Here is a 26,416-nt window from a genome sequence, read left to right on the forward strand (position 1 = left end):
AATAATGCCACTGGGCCTCTCTGGTGGTTCAGATGGTAAAGAATCCACCTGCCAATGTAGAATATGCAGGTTTGATACTTGGGTCGGGAAGATGCCCTGGAGAAGGAAAATGGCAACCCACTCCAGTATTCCTGCCTGTAGAATCCCATGGACAGAGGAAATTGGTGGGCTACAATCCATGGGGTCACAAAACAGTCAGACACGACTGAACCAATAAACCACCACCATCAGCAGTATCTCCACTGGAGGAGGAAAAGGGTCCAGAAGCCACTGGACATCAGTCTCTTCCTCTTGATGTTTCTTATTTCCCTAACCCAGTAGACTTCCACAATTAAGACAGATTCTTATTCAGTCTAACAAGAAGATCAGAAGCTATTCAGTGTCAGCAGACTCACTTTCATGCCTTTAATATTTTGTATTTTGCCAATATTTCAAGGTACTTTGAAGGTCCCCTGCTTTCTCATGAGGGCTGGGCATGAATGTTCAAGAGCGATCATTGTAATGACATCTCTCTGATTAAAAAGACAGCTAGTGAAATCGAGATAGAACATCAAATTCAGAAACATCATTAGCAGGATTCTATTTTGGCTGGGTCTAATCTTCTGCAGGGTCACCATGTTGCCTTCAATGAGTCTGACCATTTTATATCATTTAGATTGAAACAGACCCATCATGTCACAGGCAAATGCCTTTATCATATTTAATTAACCCAACACCATGTAATAATCTCCCTGGTAATTATCCCTGGCCAGCAATTGAAAGCATGAAAGAACAAATAAATCCTCCCAGTTGCAGGTATATGTAAGCTGTTACTTGGTGCCATGGCAGAAGAGTATTGACAAGTTACTGTGCAATACTAATTATACTAAGAAAATGTAAATGGCTTCATCAAAAAAAGAAAGAGCCAGATGGCAGGCTTTATATACTGTATCCTCATATGTTAGGAAATGGGGTATTAAAAAGGCATCCTGCCCTCTGCATCAGAGAAGAAGGAATATAGATACCTGTGTCTTTACGGATGCCAGACTGAACCTCCAACTGGGGAAACTTTTTGGAAGGAGGTAACATTCAGAAGGACATTAGTGGCTGTTGGTATTTAGGTCTCATGATGCTACCCAGGACATAGGTGAAAGAATATTACTTAGGCTGATGCTACCTTTTTCTTGTGATAGTAGTTGCTGAAGAGAGAGATGGGGGGGGGGGGGTTGACCTGTTCCATAGTGCCCTGGGCTTTTCCTTCATGCTGGCAAATGATAAATTATTCATAAAAAGACATGTACCCACCATGTGGTGAATCAGTGGGCCTCCATTGAGCTGGTTTTTCTAATGCATCAGCAAGAACAGACTTACCTGAATGCATTGCAGTTAAAAAACAAAATTCAGTTGGAAACAATAGACTTAAATCTGCAACAGCACATGGCAGAAAGGAAATTTGATTTCAAAGGTGAGATTTGGCAAGCCTGTGAATGCACTCTGCAAACTGCACAAGGAATTGGATTTTTAATAAGCGTAGAGTTAGTTCTGAATTCTCTTGTTCTTGAATTGCATACCATCTCACCCAGCTGCTGTCCCCAGCTAATGTCACCAGAGATGAAGTGACAGCCAAAGTGTGACTGTGGCTAGGGAATCATTTGAGCCTGATTCTCTGGCTAGGTTGGGCTGCTACCTGCCATAACACATGGCTGTTATTAGCCTTATTAGAAAACAAATTTGGAAACCATTAACCGAGAAGGGTGTTTGAATAGTAATGTTCTCCCTTACTTTCCACTCCTTATTATTTCATCTGTGTGTGTGTCTTTGTGTATGTCATGCTATTGTTACTCAACCAGTCAATCAAAATGCTGTTTATTATAAAAGTAATTCTCCTTAATTAGAGAAAATTTGGGACGTAAAAAAGGAAGAGAAAGAAAAGCACTCAAGAGTTGCAGCCCAAACATGATCATTAGTAACAATTTACTGTAGTTATTTAGAGCCTTTTCCTTTATGTATGCATTTTAAGTTGGTTTAGCTTTTATATGGTTAGACATCATGAATCATATATTCAATATTCTGCTTAAAAATCATAAGTTTAGCCTATATAATTAAATTAGCTATAATTATGCTTTGAGCTGTATTACCATTCCATACATAGATATCATTTTATAATTATTACACAGTCAGTTCTCAATGGCTACATAATATTCCTCTGTTTAGATGTATCATATTTTGGTTAAGTATTTCCTTATTGTAGTATTCTTGAATGTCATATTCTCATTTTTCTTTTTTTGTAGATTAAAAAATTTAAGTTGTGACTTTGGTATAAATTAAAATTTGCTTGCTTCATTTCACAAACCTTTTCTCATTGTTTCACAGTTTTTTTATAAACATATTTTTCTTCAGTTCAGAAGCAAAGTTTTATTCTTTAATCAAACAACGGAGAGAGCGCGTGCTTCCTTGCAGGCCGGAAGGCCGCCCTGGCCGCTTTGCGGGGTCACGGGTCAGTGGGGAGGGGGCGGGGTTCTCACGCAGGAGCCGCTGTGGTGCGCAGGCTCCAGGTCTTAGTTCCGGCCCAGCGTCCCTGCCCGTGGCTCGCTGCCGCCATCTTGAACAGAGTGTCTGGCGAAGCTTCTGCACTCCGTCCCCCGCCCTGAGGTGTCAGCACGGCCGTTTCTACTTGGAAGTCTGGTCAGAGGCACCGGGTGTAAGGTCTTTGTAAGTGGCCCCTATGCGCAAGTGAAACTAGACAGGACCTAATGAAGCTCTGGTTCTTGATGCCTCATCGCAGGAAAAATTCAGTGACCAACCAAGTGATACGTAAGAAGTGGATCTATTTAGAGAGGAACGCACTCCACAGACAGTGTGGGCCATCTCAGAGGGTGAATGCTGCCTTGGGAGAAACACACCCCACAGAGTGTGGGCTGTTGCAGTTGAGAGTGTCCTATGAACATAATTTTCAATGGTCATATATTTTTTAAAGGCAGAAAGCAGCCTTTCCATCAGGCAGAAAATTAATCAGCCCTGACGAGAAACAGAGCTGAGCACTGCGGCCTGTAATTAAGGGACGCATGCCCTTTGGATTATCTCGTTAGTTTATCAAGAAAACATTTATTATAATTAATTCTCAGACAAGTTCTACTACTCCAAACCCACCCAACAAGGACTCTGAATCTGTCCAACCAGGCGAAGCAAGACCTTCCACTGTGTCCCCTGGATTTGGGCCGACTTTGCACCTCCAAACAACCTTAGCATGATGTCTTATCTTAAGCAACCGCCTTATGCAGTCAGTGGGCTGAGTCTGACCACTTCGGGCATGGACTTGCTGCACCCTGCGGTGGGCTACCCGGCCACCCCTTGGAAACAGTGGCAGGAGAGGACAACGTTCACGTGAGTGCAGCTGGATGTGCTGGAAGCACTGTTTGCTAAGACTGGGTACCCAGACATCTTCATGTGGTAGGAGCTGGCGCTGAAAACCAACTTGCCTGAGTCCAGGGTACAGGCATGGTTTAAGAATCAAAGAGCGAAGTGCTGCCAATAGTGGCAGCAACAGCAGAATGGAGGTCAAAACAAAGTGAGACCTGCCAAAAAGAAGACGTCTCCTGCCTGGGAAGTGAGTTCAGAGGGTGGAACAAATGACTAGTTCGCTCCCCCTTCTAGCACCTCAGTCCCAGTCATTTCCAGCAGCAGTGCTCCTGTGTCTGTCTGGAGCCCAGCTTCCATCCCCCCACTGTCAGATCCCCTGTCCACCTCCTCTCCCTGCATGCCGAGGTCCTGCCCCATGAGGCTTCAGGTTACAGTCAAGGATATGCTGGCTCAATTTCCTACTTTGGGGGCATGGACTGTGGATCTTATTTGACCCCTAACGCATCACTGGCTTCCTGGACCAGGGACCGCACTCAGTCCCATGGGTACCAATCCAGTCACCAGCCATCTCAGTCAGTCCCCAGCTTCTCCTTCCACCCAGGGATGTGGAGCTTCAAGCTTGGGTTTTAACTCAACCACTGATTGCTTGGATTATAAGGACCAAACTGCCTCCTGGAAGCTTAACTTCAATGCTGACTGCTTGGATTATAAAGATCAGACATCTTCATGGAAATTCCAGGTTTTGTGAAGACCTGTGGCCTTCACAAAAGTCATCTTTCTTGGGTGATTTTTAAATATACTGTGCTGGACATTCCAGTTTTAGCCAGGCCTTGGTTAAAAGAGTTAGATGGCATGATGCTCAGACTCATGTTCTGATCAATGTCCTTGAAGACACAGAAGGAAAATGAAAGGCCTTAGTGAGGGCCTACCAGCCAGCTACCTGAAATAGACAAATCAACCTACTTAATACTTAAGATCCTGTCATGGTTTTAGATCATTGGTTTTCCTGATTCACAAAGTGATCGAAAGCAGTCTAGCCATGTGCAACCAAATACCACCAAAAATAAACAAGCAGAACTAAATCGTGAGGGGAAGGAGGGAAGGACATAGCCTTCTTAAGCAGAGGTGTTCCAATGTTTTAGCCAATCCATGGCTGAATCTTAGGAATGGACAGTGTCTCAAGCTCACTCACGTTCCATGACCAACTGATAGTTGGCATTGAAAAGCTTTTCAGGGCTGTGTGAATTGTGCAACTGATTGTCCTAGCTGCATTACTTTATTTTAAAATAATGTTCATAAGGAGTCAATATGTAGTTTAAGAGACAGTCAGTGTGTGTCTCATATAAATGGTATATCTGTGGTTTATAGTCTGTGCTAGACTTCAAAACTGTGATCTCCTGTTATTGTATGCAACCTTGAACTCCACCTCTGCAGGGTTTCTTCTGTGATTAAATAGGTTATAATTATAAGTAAATTCAGAGCAACTAAGTACTTATCTATAAAGATTACCTTTGGCTGGAGGTGAGCTTCACTGAAACTTTACAACAAGATGTCTCTGGACAAGGAGAGTAAGAGAAGAGAAACAAAAGGACACTAATTCATCATGTAATTTACTGTTGGTAAGCCTAGCAGTAGAGAGACATTGGCCAATTGCTCTGACCCTGATGAATTTATAAACTGAGATCGTTGTTGTTTATGCTTGCAGATGTTAACTGGAAAAGTTATATATGCATAAACCTTTCTTCTTGGTTTGGCAGATATGTATAATTTTATTAAAATAGTTCTAGTACACACACACACACAAGCAGAAAGCAGCCTCATAACTACTCCTTTGTGTTTAACTCCTTTAGCTACTCCTTTGTGTTCAACTACTGAGATGAAGGTGCTTTCTAATTTTGTAGACTATTAAATGATAGTTTCATTAGTTAATCAAAATGCATTATGTACCAATTACATACAAAGCACTAGGCTAAACTGGTTATATTTGTGCTTAAAGCTTTTTCAAGTTTTGGAAGCTTTACTTAGGATGTCTAAAATAGGTGCCATTGAATTGAGTGGGATGTGTACTTTTAAGGTTGTGGGTAGATGTTGCCTGATGGTTTTGGTGAAGGTCTGTTATTAATCTATTTTACCACCAGCACTTCATGAGTGCTTGTTTCACCAGTTCTAAGTAATAAATGTTATCTTCCCCCATGAGAAGAAGGTAGAGACCGTGGCACAAGGAACTGTACTGGATAATGAACAAAACGTTGGTCCCATCCCTTTGAGGGATCCTCGTTACTTGTTACCCTCCATTGAGCCCTGTCTGACTGCCCTGGTTTTGCAGGAAAGATGGAGCTCAGAAACAAGGCATGCTTGGATTTTAAGGTCACAGAGCTGGTCAACTGGGACCAGAGCTTTTCCAGAAGACTCATTCCCTCTGCAGAGGGAAAGACGAATGGAGGTCCATTTCAAGAAAGGACAGCCAAAGAGCTTAAACTCTGATTCCAAAGGGTGGTGAAAGCTCAGCAGGACATCAGACAGTGCTCCTAGCTGGGAGGACTCAGTCATCAACTATTCCAAGTGAAGCTCTGACCTGGAGGGAAGGACATACACTCTTTAATAACAGTAGTAACAACAGCAGCATTTATGGAAGACATATCATGAGCCAAACGCTATGCTAATCCTCCTAGATGACTTATCTTTTTCATTCTCCCAACAACCCTAGTAGTAGGGACTTTGTTGTTTTGTTCAGTCACTAAGTCGTGTCTGACTCTTTGTGACCCTGTGAACTGCAGTGCACCAGGCTCCTCTCCTCTCCACTGTTTCCCAGAGTTTGCTCAGATTCACGTCCATTGAGTTGGTGATACTATCTTACCATCTCACCCTCTGCCTCCCCCTACTCTTTTTGCCTTCAATCTTTCCCAGCATCAGTGTCTTTTCCAGTGGATTGACTCTTCACATCAAGTGGCCATAGTGTTAGAACTTTATCTTTGGCATCAATCCTTCCAATATTCAGGGTTGATTTCCTTTAGAATTGACTGGTTTGATCTCCTTGCAGTCCCAGGGACTCTCAAAAGAGTCTTCTCCAGCATCATTATCTAATAAGGCAGGGACTTATTAGGTCCCTTTTATAGATGAAGAAATATAAACTCAGAGAGCTTAAATAACTTTCCTAGTCATACAGTTTGTATCAGAATCAGGACTTGAACTCAGAGCTTTAGAAGGCACATCCATAAAACTGTCAGTTTGGTTCCTCTGAAGCAGACGGCGGATGAGAAGTTGTGTGAAAGTGACCCATTAGATTCCCAGGCAACACTGATAGGGGAGGTGGGGAAGTAAGATTGGGAAAGGGGAGGGTGAGCAAGGGTGTGGGGTCAGGCCAGGTCCTAGAGAGGTAAATTTGGCCTAATCCCCCAGAGAAACCGGAGAGTTGTGGGTGGCACTTCCATGTTGGCCCATTAGTGCGGAGGGGACTTGAGTATTTATACCTCTGAACCAATAAATCCAACCAGTTCTGGGAGCTTCTAGGATGAGAGACAAGCAGGGACATAAATGCCCAGACACTTCCTGTCCTCCCTGATTACAGGCAAAACAGATCCTGGCAGCCAGGATGCAGCCTTTGTCAAAGAGGAACACAGAGGCCCATGGTGTGCAGGCACTGGCTTGAAACTAACTGTTAAATTGTTAGGAATTTTGCAAGCTAGTTAACCTCACATTGATAGCTTGAAATCTGCCATGGTGGGAGTAGTTACACCATGGAAATTGGCTTACATTACAAATTAGGGCTCTCCCATCCCCAGAGGTGGTGGTTAAATATTTACCGGCATACCACCGCAGGTGCTGGCTATTAGGAATGAATGCACGCTGGGACCGGTGTGCAGTAAAGTAGCAAACAGGTCTGAGGGGATGTGGATGAAGCACCAATAGTATCTACTACCTTGCTAATCTATACCAAGTGCTAAATGCATCGTAAACCCTCTCCTCCCCCACCAGCCTGCAGGCACACACACACAACTACACGCACACACGCAAGGCAGGGGGCCCTGGGAGGAAGGGAAGTGGAGAGAAGGGGGGGTGACCAGTTGGATTTCAGGGCAGAGTCACATCTCTGAAGCTGGACAGGGCCTGGGTAGGAGGAATGACGAACAGACAAGCCTAGGAAGAAGCTAGATAACAGCTAATGAAACGAGTGAGCATTTTACGGTGCCAGACTGAGCTAAACGCTTCACTTTGGTGACTCTTCGTAGGAGCCCTAAGAGGTAGAAATTACCATCATCTTCACCATCTCATTTTTACAGATGGTGAAACTGAGGTTTAGAGAGGTAACTTGTTCAGCATCATAGGGAAAGAATTGAGCTTTGAACACATTAAGTCAGATTTCAAAGGCAAATCTTTTTTAAGCCCACTTCCTACAGAAGTCAACCCATGAGCCAATGAGATGGGGGTATAAGGTGGTAAAAGGGTCATCAGGATGCCCCAGTATTAATACCCTAATCTTACACAGTCTGGTTGTCAGAAAAGGAAATATAGAAGGAACATCAAAGCCAGAAGTAGTGGTTGGGTGTTGGTGTAGAAAGGATGGTACCCATCTCCACTCAAGTGATGGAGCTCCAGTTATACTGTCTTCCTGTCTCTGCATCAGCTCAAGGCTGGGGCCCATCACACAGGATGCAGAGGCCGAGAAAGGCAGAAAATCCTGGGGTATGGGCTGAGCCAGCAGACACATTTTCAATCAGGCTTGTCTGAATTCTCTTGTGGCAGCAAAGATACATGTTCCCCTTATTCTCTGTGGCTTTCTTTGCCACTTTGTGAAAGTGCCTCGTCTCCCTTCTCGGGTTTGCGCATCCCTGGATTGATCCAGTGGTCAGCAGCAAGGAAGTGTGGAAGGGTCTCGGAAGTTGCCGCCCTCGCTTCATCACTGCCGTGCTTGTCTCCTTGTGCTTTGGTGCCCCAGGGATCCTTTGACATGGGTGATTTTGTAGGGGGAAGTAGTGGAGGTAAGTGTCTCTGGGACATAGTGGAAACATCTGAAAATTTCCTTGGAATATTATTAGCTCATTACAGTTTTCTGCTTGGGTTTTTTTGTCTTGGGTTTTATCCTGTAACAGTCTAGAGCTGCCTTTCAAGTGTCATTGTTCTCCAGTACTTTTGCACTTTCTTCTCACTTATAAAACAACTTCACTGAAGCAAACTGAACATAAAACCTTTCTTATTTTGCCAGTTACATTTTTTTCATTTTCTTAATTCATCCAAGAATATTGTTTTCCTTTACATCTAACTATTCGATGGAGCTTCCTTTAAAAAAATATCTGTCTGTCTACCACTAGGTCAAGAATGTAGGTCTGGGGCCATACTGCCTGGGTTTGAAACCCAGATCTTCCATTTACTGTGTACAGCTTTAGATCTGTTTCTTACTTTCTGTATGTGTTGGTTTGCCCATCTGTAAGTTGCAGCTACTTACAGTACTTTTCTCACAGGTTATTGGGAGAGATAAGTGGGTGCATATGCACAGAGCCCTTAGAAATATGTCTGGCCCAGAGTAAGTGCTGTGTATTGTCAGCTACCACCATGTATTTTTTAAGTTTTAATCTTGACCTTAAAGAAAGAATTCTTTTATTCAAAAAGCATTTATTCAACACTTAGCATATGCTTGGTTTTGTGCTATGCTTTTCCTTATCTATTTTGTCTAATAACTTAATTCTCACCACTGCGCTGTGTTAAAGTCATTATTGTTCTTGTTTTCTGGGGTCTGAACCCTGGAAACGCTGTGTGGCAGGTGTGTTGGCCAGGATTGGTGAGGCTGTGCTGTAATCACAGACCAGCACAGGTCTCAGAATTTGTTGACAACACAAGTTTAGTTCTGTCTCTTGAGAAACCAAGTCAGGGAGCACTCCCCTGTGAGGGGGCTGAGTGAGCGAGGCTGCCCTCTCTAATTGCCCCTCCAGGACTAACTGTGCTCCTACAATTACTACTGCTGGGAAAAGAGTACTGGGAAAGTCTCCTCAGAGAGGCTGTGACCTGGAAAGGGGCCACTTCTGCCTACAGCCCACGTGCAAGAGCGCCTTGAGGTCTCTGCCCAGTGGGCTTAGGAATCGTCACCCTCCTGTGTGCCTGGAAGGAGAAGAGGGCAGGGTGCGGTGGGCGATGGAAGTCTTCACTACCCACATGTGATTTTGAGCACATTGCTTACCCATTCTAAGCCTCAGTTTCCTTATTCGTGAAATGGGAATGGAAATTGCACCTATGACTGCTACGTACGTTGTGATACAGAGTGAATGGGATATGAGGATGTAAAGCTTTTAGAGCAGTACCTGGCACACAGGAAACAGCCATTTTGTGGTCACTAGCATCATTCTCTGCAGGAGAATAAACAGTGCTTCATGAATCAGGGGTTTCCGTAGCCACTGCTTTGGATTCAGTCATGAGTGAACTTGAGTTTCAGTTTTGTCACTACCGTCTGTATGAGCCTGGGAAGTATTTTGCCTGCTCTTACCTTCACTTTCCTCATCTACAAAATGGAGTGGACTCATACCCTTCTCACAGGCTGTGTCAAGGGTAAGATCACTAACATGGATTGATTCTTCAGTAAGATGAGCCAAGTGTTTAAAATCTGTCGCATCAGCTGAAGAAACGGAGCCACAGAGAGGTTAAATAAGATGCTTGACATTCTCTAGTACATTGGTGAACACTGGCGCTAGGGTTAAAAACCAGGTGGTTTGGCTTCTCAGCCAATGACCTTAACTTGTACACCTCACAGCCTCCTGGAGACCCACTAAGAAAGCTCCCAGCACAGGGCCAGATACACTGCTGATCCTCTCAGCATCAGTGCATTCCCTCTTTGCTTGAATGCATGCTGAAGAAAATATCCTTTAGCTTCTTCCTAGACTAGATTCCATTTGAGACATATACTGTTGGCTGTTTTCTGTGAATGGATGGAGGTGTGAAGAGAGGAATAGGAAAGGTTAGTATTTATGCCATGTGCCTTTGTAAGAGTATCAAAACCCATACACAAAAAAGCCTAGCACAGAGTTGGTGCTCACTTAGCGGTAGCCCTTGATTATTTTTAATAAGCGGCCATGCTTATGGGGAGTCTCAGGAAAATGGGACACACAAAAGGACCAGATGGACATAGTGGCAAATTTACTAATACACAAACAGCCTGCAGACAGGGACCTTCTTTTCACGTAAGAATCTATTCGGTTTTGGAGCACTAGTTTTAACTGAATAAGGAGGTTAAATCCATACTCTGTGTTCTATTTTCATTGTACCTTAATGGGATGACTATGAAGTTGGTCTTCTTTCCAGAGTAAACACCTGGTAATTTAAGGTATAATAAGACATGGGGGGACTGTCTTGGGAAAGAACTGGTGAGGACACTTCATTCTGCCCTTTCTGTACCAGGGAAGAGGTAGGGCGTTCCACTTCCAGCTGTGGTGCAGATAGAGAACTAAGTGTCCTAGAACTCTACACACAACTAAAGCCCTGGAAATTTTGGTTAAACCCTGAGACTCAGATACCAAGCTCAGTTTCTGCTATGCGCCAGATACTGTGCTTTTCACAGACATCCAGTTTACCTTTCTCAGAAAACTGATGAAACCAAGGTTCTTATACCTACTATACAGATGAGGAAGTTGAGGATCAGCATAGTGAGACCTGATGTCGGTCCAGATGTTGCAGAACTGACAATCGAAAAGATGTAACAGTGTGGCGATGTAGTATCAAGATGGTTCCAAGACTTTTTATACTCCATAACTCCGCAGTATGTTCCCTCGAGTTGGGCAATTTGAGGAGCCCTGTGTGGGCATGAGCTGAAACATTAAGTAGATGCAACAGGCCTTGTCTTTCCTGACAGTTTTGTACTCCGGTTGCTTGTCTAATTCTACGTAACAAATTACTCTTAAGACTTAGTGGCTTAAAATTGCAAAATTTATTATCTCAAAGCTTCTGTATGCCAGGAATCAGATGAGGAAGCTGCTGTATAGAGAAGTTGAGGAGTTGCCCAACATCACATAGCTGGTTGGTGCTTAGGTTGGTGCTCTGGCTACATAAAGGCTGCAGTCATCTCCAGGTTCTACTGGGCATGGGTTCATTTCCAAGCTTACTTATGAGGTTGGTGACAGGATCCTGTCCTTGAGGCTGTTAGGACCTTACCTCCTTGTTGGCTCTTGGCTGGGGGAAGCCTTCAGTTCCTTGCCATATGGACTTCTCTGTAGAACAGTTTTCACAACATGGCAGCATGCTTCTTCAGAGTGAACAAGTGAGAAGAACAAAGATCCAAAGGGCCAACAAGACAGAAATTATGGTCTTCAGTAACATAATCACGGAGGAGATATCCCACCGCCATTGCCATATTCTATTAATATGAAGCAAGTCACTAAGTCCATTCCATGATTAACAGGAGGGGTTACCCAAGAACATGCATGCAGGATGGCAGGGATCTCTGAAAGTTAGGTACTGTCTACCACACCATCTGTGATTTCCTGAATGCAAAATAATGCTTCAGATTACTTATGCTGAGTAAAATTGTCTTTCCAGATATACTTGCTTGTCTTGAGAAGTCATGTGCCCCCTTGTACCTGCCTATATACTTTTCATAGCATAAAGCATCCCATTTTGCAAAGCCCAGGATAGCCATCAAGCTTTACTGGTCTAGACATATTAAGTCTCTTTTGATAACTTTCTATCCAGCTGCTTTGATCCATGATGCTAAAGCCAGGATAGCTGCTAAGTTTTGAGTGATGGAGCATTGCCATGTAGCTGCTATGTCCTTTTTACACAGTACATGCTGGCCTTTGAAGTAGTCTTCCTGGAGTGGAAGACTTTCTGCTCTCTCATGATGCAGACTTTGCCTTGGACCCCATTGCAGCTCCTCTTTGGGAATGGCCTTTGGAATCCCACCAGAACAAAACAAAAATCTGCCTCCTTTCTTTAAGATGTGATCACCAGGAAGTATTTATTACCTATGGTTGGCTGGGAGGCATCCCCTTCCTTATTTATTATTCCATTTTCTTCCTAGAACTAATAGTTTTGACCTCAGCCCTAACCAGAGCCCTAGTATAACAACTTTATGCTTTGGGCACACAGGCAATAGGAACTGGTATTTATCATTTCCAAATTTAAGACATGGCAAAGTCTACCACCTCCCTTCCTATATTTCAATAGGGGATTTAAAATGTTAGAATGACTGTCTTGGGGACTGACATCCTAGACTGTGAATCCTGGGATAGTTTTAAATAAAAGTGTACGTATGAGAAAAGAGAATGATCAGTAATCCACCCTGAGGATTGCTGGGTGTGTTCATAAATCTCAGATGGAAATATTGAGATCCCTGAGAGTGAGGAAAGGTGCTGGGCTTTGTAGCAGAAATGAAAGACAGCCTTGAAGTGTAAAGATTGGGGAGGGAGGAGGATAAAGCTTGAGTAATCAGCCTATTAGAAGTTATTTTTTTAATGGAATAAATATGTAAAGATGCCGTGTGCTAAGTTCCATTCTAAGCACTTGAAACATTTAACCCCTAGGAGGAAAGCGTAAATTGCCCCATTTTACAGATGAGGAAACTGAGGGTCAGAGAAATTGAGCACTTGCCCAATGTCACACAGCTGGTAAGAAGCAGTCCAGCTTAAGAAACTGTCTCTACCATTGCACTTTGCTGCTTCCCAGGACCATCCATCCAGAGCAGAGGCAGCTTCAGGAACTCCCGTGCAGAGCTTAGGGGTCCCTGTCAAATCCGGCTGCTCACACAGCAGGGCTTATTCTCCGCAGTTCTGGAGAAATGATTGCTTACTTGAGGCAAAAGGAATTTAAAGTAGATTGTGCAGAAGAGAGGGCTTGGGAGTGGATGTAGAAGGATGGTCAGTGGTTCTAAAGAGCAGGGCTGTAGGAGGCAGGAAGGAAAGCCAGAAAAAATGGGAAATGAGGATTTAAACTCACTTAGGAATTTCCCTGTAACCATTCAGCTCTACTTTGGGAATTTACCCGGGTACTACCTCTCCCACTGGAACCAGATAGCTGGAGTTGTTTAGACTGAGGCCTGCAGTGACCCAGGGTGTCTGTGTGAGTGTGTGTTTACTCTCATGTTTCTTTTGTGTAGCAGATGGTGGCAGGAGGATACTGCGGGGAGATTAAGTGCAGACAAGGGAAAGGGGGAGGGTCATGTCTTGTCGCACACACATACCTTTGACAGCCCTGGCAAATCAATCTCTCCCCCAAAGAGCCAAGCACATCTGTACACGTGTATTATGTCAGCGGCACCTTTCCCAGACAGGTGCACTTCCGGGGACACGGTCTCTGCTCTTGTGCCAAGAGCAGATTCCTTTTGCCCAGGATTTCAGGTGCATAGGTGATTGATATAAACAAACTGAAAACTTGGTTTAAATCAAGCAACAAGTTTTACAACACATCTAATGACACAATCTCTTGTTCCCTTTTCATTTGTAGCAATTGGGGGGAGACGAAGGCCAGTACTATACATTTAAGAGGAAAACCATGGGCGTATTTACAGACCCAAGTGGTTACAATAGAATTGCTTTATTAGAAAGTGCTGTCTTCACTTCCCCCCCCCCCCCCCCCCGCAAAAATTCAAGGAAGGACCTGGGAATTCAAGGAGGTGGAGGAGTTCTCTCTCCTTGCCAGCCTTTCCTGTGCTGTCTGATAAAGGGTGTAGCCAGCAGGCTAGAAACAACTGCTCCTGCAGTGGAGCAAGGGATATAAATATTCAGTCGTGACAGTCCCCAAAGGATAAATGACAGCAGCCCATGCAACGTGCCTTCTGCTCATTTTAAACTGACTCTTCTCTTCCACACCCGAGCTGACATATTAGTAAATTGATTCAGGTGATGCTGACATTTTATAATTATCACTATCTATAATTTTCATCTTATTCCATTGAATATTTTGATCATTTAAAATGGAGTAGCATACCTAATAGTGGTCATTAGTTTAGCTCAAGGGAAAATTCATGGTTTAATAAACTCACTCTAGAAATAACTTACTAAAATTACAATTGGCATGATTACCTTCCTATTTTTTTCATAAAAAATAAAGCAGACTAATTTTATCCAAACTGACAGCTTTTCTCTTTCAAACTGGCTCATTGTTCTATTGTTTTCTTAGAGGAAGGAAAGACATCTATAACACAGTAGTAGTAATAAAAACCGTAATAACAGAACACACAAAAACAAGGGTTGTGTTTCAACCTACGTTTGGCAGGAGCTGAATACTATGCATTCTCTTATTTTCTGACTCACCATGGACTGGAGCAAGGGGAGTCCTGTGGCTTTGAAACAAGGTCACGTTTGGGGGAGTCGGAGTCCGAACTCTGTCCTGCTTGTCTGAAGGGGCCGCTTTGTAAGGATAGACTTGGAAGGCATGCGGTTCTGGGCTTGACTCCCTTTCTTCCCTCAGTGTCAGTTTTTGTTTTAAAGGTATCTTCTGCAGCCCACCTCTAGGTTCTTTTTAGGTATCATTTCTGAAAGATAAAAGGGCCAGTTTTAACATGTAGGCAATTATTTTTTAAAAGGTGATGTGTCAGTTTTGACTGTGGCCAGGGCAGTGCTGTTGAGCTACCATAGGGAAGCATTTTACCAGTTGGCCAATAGGTGGAAATTGGGGTATTTCCCATATTCCTTCAACTCTGGGGAACACAGTCCCCAAGGGGCCTGCCTATTGTTTCACTTGCTGGCAGTTTGGGGTTTGTGAGTTTATTTAAGGGATTAATGGTTGGAGATTATCTTAGTGGAAGTAAGCAATGTTGTTGATATACACATTGGCACCCTGATGGTTAAGGTCATTCTTCATTTATTCATCTAGCTACCCACTCACCCTCACTCATCAAGCATCTAACCACCCTATATTCATCTACCCATCCATCCACCCACCGATTAATCTATCATCTATCCATCCATCCATCCACCCACACACCCATTTACCCACCTGTTTACCTATAAATTCGTTTATCCATTCATCCTTTCATGCATCTACCCACTCAACTACCCTCTCATCCATACTCTTATCCATCCATACAACCACCCATCTTTAAAAAATAATTTAGCAAACATTTATCAAACCTCTAGGCATTGGTAATAGAGACACTTAAGTCACAGTTCTGTCCTTAAGGAGCTTATCATATCATACAAGAGTCATAAACAAAAAATTACATAGTAGAATGCTGAGCTCTATTATAGGGAACTATGCCATGTGGCTGTGGGATTTCTCCAAGAAGGACCGACTTGCTTTGAAAGATCAAAAAATGATGTGCATTTGCAAACCATAATGTTACACATGGTAAATATGGGAGTTACTACTGGGTGGGAAAAATGACAACAAGAAATTGAGCAGTGGATGAATGTCCAGGCTCTAAGTTCTCTCTGCATATCGGTTTGCTATTCAGTAGAACCACTCATATTCAGGTGGGGAACCTGCCAGGAAGCAGAAAGTATTGGGGTATTATTAAGGTACCAGACAGGAGAAGGAAACTGAAGCAAGGCCTCAGAAAGCCAGACAAAAGAACTAGGATTCAGGATGGGCGTCTGGTTCTGAATGAAGGAAAGGAGAAAAGAATAAACTAATGGATGGATGAAGAGATAAACAAATGAACTATATAGGTGGATAAATACATCTTAGGTTACAGACCAAACTGCAAACTCATATTCAAACAACACAGACACTGAATATAACTTTGCCTGATGACATCTTTGACCAAAACCAAGCCAATAACAACAACATCAGCTCCATCACAAAGCACAGGCAGCAGCCTTCTCTCTGCTCTGCTCCTGCTGTTGGTGAGCCTGCAGGAATCCTCACAGGCACAAACTGCCTTTCAGATCCAACTGCCTGGCACTCAGCTCTGCAAAGAGGCCTGGGCGAGGCCTTTATGACTTTCCCAGAGGCCCCCGGTCTCTACTGAAACACAGCAGCTGTTACCAGGGGCAACTCCACTTCCCAAACAAGAACATAGGCTTTGTGGAGCTTTCCCAGGTGCTGTGGGCCCAGCGTTGCCAAAAATGCCCAAGACTCTCACAGTCTCCTCTCTGCCATGGAGCTTAAATAGATTGGAAGCAAATGCTTGTTGACAACAGGTGTGGCTCAATGTGAGAGAATGTTCCATTCCGTTATTGCAGGGTTGGCACCAAGGGGCATTTCCTGTGGAAGAAACAGGCTTCCAGGAGCATGGGAGATCCATACCCAGAGCAGAAAACAGCTCACTTCCTCCCTTTCAGGGCCAAAGGCCCCACACTATATGAGCAGGTGCTCCTCATACATACAGAGGTTTCCATAGCCAAAGGAAGGCTGGGCGGGGAGGTGTGGGCTTCCCGGGCCAGGAAACTCCAACCAGCTGACTGACTAGGCTCTTTGTGCTGGTGGGCAAGTGACAGCATTGTCATTAACCCAGCTAGATTAACTTGCTCAGCAGAAGCTGACAAAGCTCGAGCCAGAGACTGGGCTCTGAGGGTACAGAGAGGCAACCTTTAGGAGGTGGAGGTCCAGCCCTGAGATTACTTGACAGAAACCCCAAGGACATTAGAGAACTTTTGTCCGTTTGAAAAATCTGGCTAGTGATTCCTTCTATCCCTGAACTATCTTAGGGGCAAAAATAAATTCTGCATTGAGCTAAATAGAATTGGTTGCTACGTGATATTCTAATTTCAGTGAGAAAACTGTTCGATTTTCTACTACTTTGAGATGTCCTCCCTTTCTGATTGTAAGGGCTCATCCATACCAGTGTTTTATATGCAATTACTAGGGCGAAAAGTAAGGAGAGAGAGAAACATAAGAGGCAATGGCAGTTCTCTTATAAGAAGCACTAGTAATCAGAGTATTCTTAGTTATTAAAGATTAAGTCCATGGAGGGGAAGAGTTAAATGGATATAGAACAATTTTGTTAAATACTGATTTTTTCATAATATTATACTTTGTCAGAAACTCAATTTGCTTTTTTCTTCTACCTCCGTGGGCTCCACATATACGTTCACATGGAGGTGTGAGTGTGTATGTGAGGAGGGTAACCATTGTTCACTCAGTTCCAAGACCAAGAATCCTGTGTATTGGTATCCTAACGTATTAGGGTGGGCAAAGATGGTGCAGGATCAGATTGACCTTGAAAGTTCAGTGGTTTAACAGCACAGACTTCATTTCCTACTCACGCAGCAGTTCTGGATCAGCAGTTGAGGTCTGAGAGTCTCTTCCATGAGGTCATTCAGGAGCCCAGGCCAATAGGCGGCTCAGCCATTTTCCATATATCAACATCCCAGTCCACAAGAGTGAGGGACTGTCACAGTTGCTCAAAGGGAGGCTTTTATGACCTGCAGCTCAAAGTGGCACATAGCCGCCCCTCATGGTCACATGACCACCTACCTGCAAGGGAGGTTGGGAAATGTAGTCCAGCTGAAAGAAAGGAGCACTGATTAGGGTGGACAACTAGTGGTCTCCTCCATACACAGCTTTCATCATTGTTGTTTGATCCCCTCACTTACTGGGGGCCTGCTGTGAACACTGCATTGTGATAGGAGCTGAGGATATAGGGAAAGAAGAAAAAAGTGCTAATGACTAACTGTAAAAGTCATTAATGACAATTTTGATAAGGACGACTAGGGAAAACTTCAGGGCAGCATGACAGCTGGTAACTATCTCTAGGGTGAAGGGGAAAGAGGAAGATTTCTGAAAGTGACCTTGGCACTGCGGACAGGAAGATAGAAAGACAGCCAGGCTAGAGCATGTGGAAGAGCATTTTCAGAAGAGGAACAGCAAGTGAAGAGCCCTCAGGCAGAAAAGAACTTAGAACATTTTAGACCCCTCCAAGAGGGCAGTGGGGGCTTATGCACATTGAATAAGCCATAGATAAATTTGAATGAAGCAGAAAATATGGGTGTGGGTGAGACTATAGAGGCCTTCATGGTCTTGAGTCAGAGAATAAGGGCTTCTTTTTAAGAGCAACGGGGAGCCACTTGTTGGTTTAAGAAAACCTTCGGTATGATGAACTATGGTTTTCAAAAATATGTTCTATAATGGAGCCAGAGTAAGGAGGCTATTGCAGTCTTTCAGGAGAGCGATGGGATACTTGGTTCAGGGGGCCAGAAGGGGAGACAGAGAGACGTGTGATGGTTTGGAGAAGTATGTAGGAAGGAGAAGAGATGGGACTCTTGTCTATAACAAGGCAGGAGGCAGCCCTGAGGTCCCAGGTAGGCAGGCTCAGGTTGGCACTTGGGTCATCTGATAGTGAGACAGCTTAGCCATAACCAGTCTATCCTTTTTCTCTGTAGTTTTACAGGTTTCTTGACTTCAGGCCTATTAAAAGTCAGCTCTTTAAAATGAATATTTGGTGGAGCTCAATTTCCCCCTCACTCTGCACTTCTGTGGACTTTGATTAGTATTCATGGTAGAGTGGTACACCTGATGTCCTCAGCAGGCAGTTCCAACACCAGTGGAGAGAGGTACAAGATAAATCACTCCAAGTAAATGACTAATTAATCATGCTCTTGATTTTAATAACATGTACTGTCTGGCTCAAGATTCAACTGTCTATAATCTTGCATTCTATTATAAAATTTTGGTAATCAGTAAAGCCACCCATGGATTCCTAACTGATAATGGCTTCTTTCCTTCTGTTAAAACAGGTCAGAATCAAGGCATATTCTCATGACTGTGTGAAGAGGAATGAAGGGAGAATATGTGTGTGTGTGTGTGTTTATCTCAAAAAACATCTTAGATATTTCAGGATAATCTGTGGGACAGAGTTGACACTCTCACATTGAAAATGTGTAAACTCATTCTGGAAACATCTGTGCCAGGGGGCTTGCTTGCTATGTATCTGTGCTCCTTCAAATCAGAAAACTGTTATTTTTAAGGGTAGCTGGACAAGTATGGTGAATACTTAGCAGTAAAACATGCCTCACTTGTGCATGGCCTCCAAAACTTGTATATCCATAGTGCTAGGCACCATTTGAAGATTCATAATTTTGAGTTGTCATGGCCCCACTTATTTAGAAGAGAATGTTCCATAAAATAAAATACAATTCAGTTGCAAAGAGTTTCTTTACCTCATTTGGCAAAATGAACCCATGGTCTTATTACTAAAGATAGTTCTCCATTGAGCTGGTCTCAGGCTGGGCAAGGTAAATATCCAGAATTCTTCTGGAAAAAGAGTCCCAAACTTTTAAAATTACTTCTTTGCCTTACTCATTTGTATAGATGGACATGGGCAATTTACTGGTACCAGTATATACACTGTGAAAAACAAATCTGAAAAGGACAGCAGAGCATATATCCGGGGGGTGGGGGGCGGTGGTAAACAGAAAATGTGTCCCATTGACTCTTTACATTATTTGAAGGAAATTGCCATTGCAAAGGTGTGATGGGGTGGGGCTGATATCTAATGATGCTAGAAAAAAAGTATACTGACTGTGTGCAAAGACTTTAATCATATATATCTGTGCTGTGAGCTTTAATCCTATGACCCAACCAAAGATGTTCTCAGTTCAGTTCAGTCGTTCAGTTGTGTCTGACTCTTTGCGACCCCATGGACTGCAGCACGCCAGGCTTCTGTGAGCTTGCTCAAACTCATGTCCATTGAATCAGTGATGCCATCCAATCATCTCATCCTCTGTCATCCCCTTCTCCTCCTGCCTTCAATCTTTCCCAGCATCAGGGTCTTTTCCAGTGAGTCAGTTCTTAGCATCAGGTGGCCAAAGTATTGGAGTTTCAGCTTCAACATCAGTCCTTCCAATCAATATTTAGGACTGATTTCCTTTAGGATTGAATGGTCCCTTGCAGTCCAAGGGACTCTCAAGTGTCTTCTTCAACACCACAGTTCAAAAACATCAATTCTTCAATGCTCAACTTTTTTCATAGTCCAACTCTCACATCCATACATGATTACTGGAAAAGTCATAGCTTTGACCAGACAGACCTTTGTTGGCAAAGTAATATCTCTGCTTTTTAATATGCTGTCTAGGTTGGTCATAGCTTTTCTTCCAAGGAGCAAGCGTCTTTTAATTTCATGGCTGCAGTCACCATCTGCAGTGATTTTGGAGTCTCCAAAAATAAAGTCTGTCACTGTTTTCATTGTTTCCCCATCTATTTACCATGAAGTGATGGAACCGGATGCCATGATCTTAGTTTTCTGAATGCTGAGCTTTAAGCTAACTTTTTCACTCTCCTCTTTCACTTTCAGCAAGAGGCTCTTTAGTTTTTTGCTTTCTGCCATAAGAGTGGTGCCGTCTGCATGTCTGAGGTTATTGATATTTCTCCTGCAATCTTGATTTCAGTTTGTGCTTCATCCAGCCCAATGTTTCTCATGATGTACTCTGCATATAAGTTAAATAAGCAGGATGACAATATACAGCCTTAACATACTCCTTTCCCGATTTATGTGCTATTTATTGAGCACTTACAATATGTTAGACATATGTGTCACCTCACTCAACCCTCAATAATAACCTAAGAAGTAGGAATTATTACCTGAATTGGTTAGAGAGATCTGTAGCCCAGAGAGGTTAAGAGGTTTCTACAGGGTTTCACAACCAATAGGGGAGGCAGGGCCAAATCCTAAGTCAGTCTCCAAGAAGATGACTAATTCATCATGCCCTTGATTCTAATAACATACACCACCTGACTTGAGATTTGTCTGTCCCCAGTGTTACATTCTATTCTAGAAATGTGATAAAGCCACCAATGGATCCTCAGTTGATAACAGTTTCTTATCTTTGTCTTAGAAAAGTTAGGAGTCAGAGTCTATTCCAGTGACTGTATGGAGGGGACCGAAGGGAGGAGGGGTGTGTGTGTGTGTGTGTGTGTGTGTGTGTGAATCTCAAAAGCCATTATTGATGCTTCAGAATACCCTGAAAATTTAAATCTGAAAATCCAAAACCTGACATGTAATCCCAGTGTTAAACCTAGTACACAATAAATAGAAGAATGGGGTAATCTTATTTCCTGAAGCGTTCCATTGCTACATACAAGTCACGAGATGTAAAATCATCTCCAAGAAGTACCTTGTTTGAATAAGTCAGTGCTCTCTGAAGACCACATTAGACCAAATGCAACTTGGCATATAAAGAGGGAGAAATGCATGTCCAGGAGACTAGGAGAGCTGCATCTAGGAGCTAAGTGTCTCTTTCAGAAGGAGGAGAGGAGAGAGGTGTGTCCTCTGCACACGTCTTCCAGATTTTGTTGCCAAACCCCGCAGCCTTGGGTTGGCCTACACCAGTCCTCTCCAAGCAGCAGTGTAAGCTCATTACTGCCTTTTACATCTGTCTACACTTCCAGGTACCTGAGAGATAGCCAAGCCCTGAAAGTTACTCGAGCCTCTGGATGCCACCCCAGTGTGGGTCTGAGTGACCCTTGTAAGGAGGACTCTCTTTCCCTCACCAGCTACCACAGCCTCTGCACACACCTGGCCCTCTTGAGCATCACTCTACGAACCTTCCTCCTCAAGTTCACAATCACTCTCTTTAACTCCCATCTTAGGAAATCAGACTAAATTAGTTCTTTGTGTTATTAACCAGAGGAGCACTTACATTTTCTGACATCTCTAATCTTGGAGCTCAGGGAATAGCACAGAGAATTTGCATGAAATTACCCCTCATTCTATCTATAGGCTTAGCTGCCAGCGTTTGCGAATTTGGCAGAAGCCAGCAGATCTCACAGTTAATGTCTTCCTCTCCTGCCAGGCTCTTCAGAATGGGGTACATTAGAGGGCCATGTGACAAAGAGCGGGATGGATCCTAGAATGGGGAGCCCAGGTGATGCTATTTGCATCCAATTAAAGAAGTACGAATCAGTGGTATTACTCACTTGCACGGTTCTTACTGCCTTGTGGCTCATTAAACCTTTGGATCAGCTTTCCTGGAGGATATTGGCAACGATTTGGGCAGGGCTAGGGGCACAGATAGAGGTGAGCTTCCAGGTCAAATCCCCCTCCAGGCTGTCAATTGTATGTTTCCTTTTGGAATTGCCTCTGGGTTCTAAAGGATGTTTCTTTTGTGGCTTCCATTGTTTCTCTAAACCTCCATAGAGCTAAGGAGCTCAGGTTGGATTCAGGCTGAGCTTCACTTTCAGCCAGCTCCTAGGTGCCTTGAGGATTTCACACCCCATCCCACCCTCAGGGTGTCTGGAGGCCAGTGGTGTTGGGAGGCAAGTGTTGGTCCTTCAGCTTCTGTGTGGTTGGGTTGTTCACAGAAATTAGAGAGGTCACAAAATATAAAAGTGCCTCTCTGGAGCCCATTATACAGAGTGAAGTAAGCCAGAAAGATAAAGAACATTACAGTATACTAACACATATATACGGAATTTAGATAGATGGTAGCGATAACCCTATATGCAAAACAGAAAAAGAGACACAGAAGTACAGAACAGACTTTTGAACTCTGGGGGAGAACGTGAGGGTGGGATGTTTTGAAAGAACAGCATGTATATTATCTATGGTGAAACAGACCACCAGCCCAGGTGGGATGCATGAGTCAAGTGCTCGGGCCTGGTGCACTGGGAGGACCCTGAGGAGTCGGGTGGAGAGGGAGGTGGGAGGGGGGATCGGGATGGGGAATACGTGTAACTATATGGCTGATTCATGTCAATGTATGACAAAACCCACTGAAATGTTGTGAAGTGATTGGCCTCCAACTAATAAAATAATATTTATTAAAAAAAAAAAAAAGTGCCTCTCTGGTTAATTAACATAAAGAGCTCTTTGATTCATCCTTGATGTGGGAGTTAATGACCCCAATTGTGAACTCATGAGGGGTGGCCTTCTTGGGGTGAAGCTGGAGGATGGAGAGGCCATTGTACCCTGTGAGGAGACAGAACTCAGCTTTAAGGATCGCTCTGCAATGTATCAAGGAGGCATCCTGAGAATGGATGGTCTAGGCTTGGTGGGCTAGCTTTGACAGGACACTTCACCTCCCCAGTGCTCAGTGGTTTTTTTGTGTGTTTTTTTTGTCTTGTTTTGTTATTTATAATGAGGAAGCTAAGCAAGAGAAACTGTTCCAAAGGGCATTCTGGGTGGCACAAAGATGGGGGCAACCGGAAGTTCCAGTGGGCAGGACACCCACCCTGATCTACCATAGCTGTTCACTCTTTGTTTTAATCAAAAGAATGTCAAATGAAATTTTATTAGAAAAATCGAGCTTTGTTGAGTAAAGTCTACTGGGCTAATTCTTCCCGTTCTAAGACTTAGGCCATCTCCAGGCCAGTCATCAGATTCTGAGAGCCTCCATACCTCAGGTCCCCATCAGGCTTCACGTCTGACCAGTCTGCCCAGAGAGTGTGGTCCTGTCTGTGGACAAGCACTGTGGGCATGCTCCTGGTGGGACTCAGGGTGATGAGGCAACAAATAGGAGTTTCTCAGTCTTGGCAACCAGTGCCTCAGAACAGCATCTACTTCTGCTTAATTCCTTCTTTAGCTACTGCTCACTGCACCATGAAGTGTTGCTTCTTCATCAGAACATTTCAGAAGTTCTAGATGAGTGCTGACTTACTGACCAGTGGAGTTTAAAATTATATTTCACACACACACACACACACACACACCCCTTAGAAAATACTTTGGGAGAATACAGCATGTCTAATTATACTGAATACCTTAGATGAACATTTCCCAACAGGACTTCTTGACATGTCAATAGGCTCACAAAAGGATTCTTTGGTCAAATAAGTAAGGGCAGAGCACAGGCTGGCCCCCACAACTTCTGTCCCTGTGTTCCCAGCCAGCAAACATCCATTTCTTGAGTGTAGAGAAGAAGCTGTGACTTGCTTCTAGCCAACAGAATATTGAAAGGAGATGGGGTGTCATTTCTGTAATAACATTTAGCAGACTGGGGAGATAGCAGACTGGGGAGACCCTCCATGCTGGCTTTAAAGGAGTAAACTGCAAGTTGGGGGGGAGCCTGCGAAGAGGGAGAGGGCCCATGGGAAGCCTCCAGGTGCCAAGAACAGCCCCCAGCCAGTGGCCAGCAAGAACACAGAGACGTGGTTCTACCACCTGAGGAGAGAAATTTTGCCTGCACCGTGAGGGGGCGGTGTCTGAAAGTGAGTCCCTCCCTAGGTGAGCACCTGATAGGTCTATAGCCCCAGTTGACGACTGGATGGCACCCCGGTGAGACCTTGAAGCAGAGAAGCCCTCTGAGGTGTGACCAGACTCTTGAGCCCTGAAGCTACAAGATAATGAATGTGTGTGCTTAAGCAGCTAAGTCTGTGATAATCTGTTACACAGCTGTAGAAAACCAGTACAGTATCCTCGGATGTTTACAAAGAACATTTGCAAAATAAAACATTTAAGAGGTCATGGAAAAAAGAAATATATTCAACTATTTAACATGCCTTTCCCATATCATTAAGAACCTGTCTCCTCTTTTTTCCCCACAAAATACCTCGGAACTCCTTACAGAGATCTGGTATATCATAGAACAAAGTTTAGGAAAGCAATTCTTAAACATTATCATTTCAAGACCCCTTTATGCTCAGAAAAAGAATTGACTATAAACCTTTTGTTTATGAGGACTTTATCTATTGATAATAACCGTATTTGAAATTAAAACTGAGAAAGTTTTATGTACTAATTTATTTTAAAATAATGACAAACCCATCACATGCTAGTATAGATAGCGTATTTTGTTTGTGTGAAAAAAAAAAATGTATATATACCCAAACAAAACAGAGCAAAAAAGTATTAAAGAGAACAGCATTGTTTTGCATTTTTGCAAGTCTCTGTATTGAATGCCTCGGTAGGAGTCAGCTATGTTCTCATATCTGTTTCAGTTCAGTTTGTTGTGATATGCTGTTTTGGTTGAAGAAAGTAAAGAAAACCCTGCCTCACACAGATTTAGTTGAAAAAGGTAGGAGTATTTTAATTGTCGTTTTAGAGAACTGAGGGTATTCTTTGATGCTCAAGAGGAACTAGTTCCCTTAAAGGTTGTTTCTAATGTGGAATCTGAAACCCTTATGTGGACTTCACTTTAATGTGAACTTTTCATAAACTGTACGTTTGTGAGAGAATAAGTGTAAAAACAGCAAATAATATCTTAGAACTGTTACAACAACAGTTTCTGCCTTATATCACAACTGAAAGTATTTTTAGGGACCCCTGGGGATCCTCAGACCACACTTTGACAACCACTGATTTAGGAAGTACTCTGATAGCTCAGTTGGTAAAGAATCCACCTGCAACGCAGGACACCCTGGTTCGACTCCTGGGTCGGGAAGATCCCCTGGAGCAGGGATAGGCTAACCACTCTTGTATTTCTGGGCTTCCCCGGTGGCTCAGCTGGTAAAGAATCTGCCTGCAATGTGGGAGACCTGGGTTTGATCCCTGGGTTGGGAAGATCTCCTAGAGAAGGGAACAGCTACGTACTCCAGTATTCTGGCCTGGGGAATTCCACGGACCGTATAATCCGGGGGTTGCAAAGAGTCAGACAGTACTGACTTTCACTTTCACTCCATTAACCAAACACGGGGCCTAGACTCATCTTAACTGATTTATCAATTACATATTGATTACCTTTTATACAAGATACTGAAACAGGTATTAGAAAGATAGAGAAAAAAATAATGTGTGGGTGCCTTCTCAATGATTGGGAGCAGAGAAAACTAATCAAAGAACTATACATTAACAAAAAGTGAAAAGTAACAAGTGCTCCCTAACTAAAGTGGGTGGGGGAAGGAGAGTGCAGATGATTTATTTTGGTAAGTGGTCAATGTCAAGAGGTGTTTTAGACATGAGTTGTGGCCTTTTCAGGAAATAACTGGTAGTTGGTTAATTCTGAAGCATCAGGAGTTTGGAGAGCTGTGGTGAGAAGCAAGAGATCAGGAAACTCAGATGGACCAGTCTATGAAAGGTCTTGAATGTCATGTTAGGAGTTGGTTCTTTATTCTGTAAGGACCTCACATGAATCGGTGAAGAGAGTTAACTGGGGACAGCACGAGGATGGTGGTATGTGGTTGGAATTGCCGAGGTGCAGCAAGCCCATGTGCTGGAGGCTGACTCTCTAAGGCCTGGGGGCTGCAGAGAGGACAGCAGCAGAGGAGGGAGAGAACAGTCAATGGAGAGTTGGGGACGCACTTCCCCCTCATCCGATGGCCTAATAATTCCCTGCCAGGGAAGTAATCA

The 26,416-nt window shown here is 43.5% G+C and overlaps 1 protein-coding gene and 1 pseudogene across 1 annotated transcript in view; both read left to right on the top strand.

The window, feature by feature from the left end:
- Positions 1 to 26,416, top strand: part of CDH13 (cadherin 13) — a 978,634-nt gene that overhangs the window by 122,383 nt on the left and 829,835 nt on the right. The gene's annotated exons all lie outside the window — the stretch shown is intronic.
- LOC136158634 (homeobox protein OTX2 pseudogene) lies at positions 3,227 to 4,087 on the top strand (annotated as a pseudogene).

This window comes from Muntiacus reevesi, chromosome 2 (genome assembly GCF_963930625.1).
Source record: "Muntiacus reevesi chromosome 2, mMunRee1.1, whole genome shotgun sequence".
NCBI classification, from domain to species: domain Eukaryota; kingdom Metazoa; phylum Chordata; class Mammalia; order Artiodactyla; family Cervidae; genus Muntiacus; species Muntiacus reevesi.